This window comes from Haliaeetus leucocephalus, unplaced genomic scaffold (assembly GCF_000737465.1).
Source record: "Haliaeetus leucocephalus isolate CR32 unplaced genomic scaffold, Haliaeetus_leucocephalus-4.0 Scaffold752, whole genome shotgun sequence".
NCBI classification, from domain to species: domain Eukaryota; kingdom Metazoa; phylum Chordata; class Aves; order Accipitriformes; family Accipitridae; genus Haliaeetus; species Haliaeetus leucocephalus.
Window position 1 is genome coordinate 1,997,595 of NW_010973188.1, and position 4,005 is coordinate 2,001,599.

At 54.0% G+C, this 4,005-nt stretch overlaps 1 protein-coding gene across 1 annotated transcript in view; it reads right to left on the minus strand.

Moving 5' to 3' along the window:
- The window catches only part of SLC29A1 (solute carrier family 29 (equilibrative nucleoside transporter), member 1), a 22,592-nt gene extending 22,428 nt beyond the window's left edge, over positions 1–164 (minus strand). Inside the window, exon 1 of the mRNA XM_010581163.1 lies at positions 124–164. The gene's annotated coding sequence lies outside the window, so the exon portion shown is untranslated. The remainder of the gene's footprint in view (positions 1–123) is intronic.
- Between the last annotated feature and the right edge of the window lie 3,841 nt (positions 165–4,005).

Sequence of the window (4,005 nt, forward strand, 5' to 3'; positions counted from 1 at the left end):
GCAGCGTTTCAAAGCTGCCGGGTGCGCGGGTTCCCCACGCGCCCGGCAGCTTTGAAACGCTGGTAGGAGCCTCGGTGGGAGCCGGGGAGGTGGGTTACAAGCACAGCGACTGTAAGCCAATACCTTAAATACGGCCGCCCCCCGCTGCCCCCCGCTCCTTGCCGGCTCTGGCGCCTTCTGTCCCCGATGCGGACGGGAAATCACCTCCTCCGCCCGCGCTTCGCAAACTCCTCCTCCTCTTTTTGCCGCTCTCAGCGCCACGCGGTTCCCGCGTGGGGGAGGCGGCGGGTTTTCCCTCCTCCCCCCCGCTTCCCCCCCTCCCCCCGCTATCCGGGGAGAGCACGGGCAAGATGCGCCGCGACCCTCCGTGGGCAGCCGTACCCACCCCACGGGTGAACCCACCTGCACCGCGCTCTTCCACGTCGCGCCGCTTACTGGCCCCGGCCCTCCCTCTGGGCTTGCCCGCCCCTGGCTCCCCCCCTCCTTTTCCGCGCCTCTCCGCATCCCCACACCCCGCAGCCAGCGGGAAAACCTCCGGCCCTCCCAGCCCAGGGTTCGACTGGTTTAGCAATGCACGGCCCTGGTGGAAGGAGAGCAAAGCCCCCCTCTGCGTTCCTGAGCTGCACCCAGCTCCGGGTTTGCATTAATACCCATACATGAGTAAATATCATAGCTCTGAAGGGAGCTCTATATTATATTATGGCTCTAAATGGAGTGTGAACTGGCCCCATCTGTTAGGTCCATCGCTTGTCCCCAGTGCTGCATCCTAATCTGGACAAAACCCTCTCTGCTGGCAGTCACACTTATGGGTGTTTAAAAAAAAAAACACCACCACCCCCCAAACATATATATATATAGGGTTACCAAGAGGACTGAAGACAGCTTTTTGCACTGTGTGTTCATGGTGGTGCTACCCGGGATGGCAGGCGATGCGCAGACCTCTCTGAAATTTAGCAAGTTCCCTGTATCCAGAGGACCTAAGTATTGCATGTATCCAGTATCCAAAGGGCAGGCACGGACTCTAAGCTGGTTTTTTTTCAGGCTGCCCGTCTCCAGGCTCCTATCTCTCCGGAACAGATAACTACTCCGCTGTGATGAAAGCCTGTTGTTTTGCTTAAGTGCCAAGGTGCAACACGACTCGGGGTACTTTGTCCCCCAGCAAAGGGGAGTGCAGCTGAATTCAACCTCACAGCCGGGCTGTTAAATGGTCTGCAGAAATCTTTTTTATGTAGCTCTGTGTTTCAAGGTGCTTCTGCCAGGAGCACGGGGCCCTCCTCGCTCTCCCCATTCACCTATGCCATGCGGCCACAGGCAGCGGCACCAGGAAGTCCGGGCAGCAGCTTCAACTGCAAAAGCGTTTGCTCTGTTACTAAAAAGCCTGGGCAAATTCTCTGCAGACAGCGACCAGTTTGGGTTAGAAATTAAGATCAGAAGTTAAAACACCCCCAAATGCTCTGGCAGATTCCCATCCTTGTGATCTCTCAGGGAGATGATCTCTAACACACAACTCCCTGCAGAATCCAAGCACCAAGCTTGTATTTTAAGACAGACCTGCAAAGCATCGCCACGTAAGCAAGAAGTCCCCAAAGCCCAAGAAAAAGGCAATGGGGATGGGGTGAGACAGCTACCAGTGCTTTCTGAGACACAATGATGACACTGTGGAGTGTCAGCTTCAGGAAGTGACTTCTTCGCTGTCCTGCTTGGTAGCAGCCTTTGCCACTGGGTCTCTCCTTCTGCGCTGGTGGTAGATATTTGTTGCGGTTATGGGTTTCTGGGGTCAGATAGCAGGGTGCACTAACAACATGAAGTGAGCAGCAGACAATGTTGTCACATAATAAGACAGGAGGCTGTTGTCTTAAATGTAAGACTCAGATCAAATTAAATTTAAAAGCTCCCATCTCCAATTAAGCTCCTGCTGCGTCTCCCAAGCAATGATGGATCCAAGCCCTGGGCCTGCCTTTCTTCAGCCTATTTTCCCTAAGCCTTTCCGATCTGGAAGGTCATCTTCTGGGTGAGCTCCTCTCCCTCTCCCTCTCCTTCTCCCTCTCCTTCTCCCTCTCCCTCTCATTCTCCTCTCCCTTCCCTCCTTCCCCCCTGCATAAAGGGAAAAATGTAAACCAAGATCACTTCAAAATAGGCTCAGGGAAAAAAAAAAAAAAATAGAAGAGCAAGGTCACCTGCTTTGGGATGTCTTCACATCACCTCCTCTCTGGCTTTAAGATGTGCCATGCTGTCAAGTACAGAACCCTATGTGCCCCCATGTCCTTGGGACCTCAATGCCACAGCACCTCGGGCACCGTGTTTCCCCTCGAGATGTCTACACTTGCTGCTTAGAAGCATTGAGCTAAAATTTGAACATCGCTACAATTTTATTTCTCTATATAAGCTCCAGCCTCAGCACAGGCTAAAAGCTGCAGGAACCAATCCCCAAGGGACTCCTGAGTGTGAAGTCCAGACTGGCAGTGCTCAGCTGAATGACCACTGTGGTTTGAGAAGCCAGGACAAGGCTCTCAGCATCATTAACAGTCTCAGACCTCGTCGGGAAGAGAAACACTTCAAAATTTACCTTTGAGTGGATATTCTGGGAAGTCTCTGCTTCAGGACAGGGTGGGTGTAGACGCTGCCTCACCCCAGGCTTTCAGCAGGGCACGTAGAATTTACCATCCCCAAAGTACGGGATTAAACGCTCTCTAATTCACAGCTCTGGTCCTGTCTGCACAGCCACTCCCAAGCACTGGAATCAACATCTCTCAATAGAGATGTCTCTCAGTGGAGACAGGCAGTTTGAAATCCATTAACGCTGAACAGCGTTGCAGCCACCAGCGACGGCAGGCAGACAGGAGGCCAGCAGATATGCCCGAGGGGAGGCAAGAAGAAAGGCAGCTTCCAGCTTCTAAGCAGAGCACGGGCTGCGGGCTGCTTCTCTGCACAGACCTGTGCACCCACCCACTACCAACTTGCAGGATGGGTTCTAACGATACCTTCCTTGGCGCAAGCAGGAGACCCAGAGCGAGCAAGACACCATGGAGAGAGGAAGGCTAAGGCTGGGAGAGAGTGCCCATTAAAATCCAGCCCTGGCTGGTGCATGACAGAATAGATTTCACCCATGGGTCTCATCTCAGGAGAGGCACTTCAGCCCCCTGGGGAGCATATGTTCATCCTCAAGAGTGATGCACAGTCCTTGGGCTGTGTGATGCCAACTCTGGCACGTGGTCTCAGGGGGACGACACCTCTTCTGTGAGGGAAGGTGACAAATCACACCGCCAGTGACAACTCACTCATTGCCCCGCAAACACGAGCCCTTGCTGAAGGGCCAAGCTGCCTTGCTTCACCTTGACAGGATGCGTTGCCTTTGCGGAGCCTTCTGCTCCCAAGTGACTCTCATGTTATCGTCTTCGCCTTTCCAAGTATAATAACAAGCCTCCCAGAAGAAGCAAACAGCTGCGGAAACAGTTTCTGCTCCAAACTGGAAACAGCTGGTGCTTTGCCCAGTACTGGTACTGGGCCCACCACTGTAGGACACCAGTACGACACACAAAGCTAGATGTTTTCCCCCTGTGTAATTTGGGCAAGGAGAAAAGGCAGCCTTGAGCAAGGCCCAGGGGCTTGTTGCTCTTCCACCCTCTCCATCCCCAGAGCAGCAGCATGGTGCCAAAATACGCTGCTGCTGTTGGCAGATTGCTGCGCTCCCCAGAGCAAAGGGAGAATGCAGAGTCCTGCTTTCCCGGAGCAAGGCAGCCAGCGAAGCCTCTCCTTTACATAAGGCCATGAGTCCCATGGACACACTCCCCAGGACATGCCGATGGGGCTCAAGCTGCCCAGCCCTTTGAGTTTTCTTTCTGAAACCACAAACGTGCACTGCAGGCATTGCAAGGCCGTCACCTGGAGCCCAATTTGTAGGCTCTGCTCAATGCTAGTCTGTAACAGGCAGAACAAACTGGCAAGTGCTCTCCCTTCAAAGAGCTTGCTGCCAAACCTTTCACAAAAGCCACTTCCCGCCCCCCC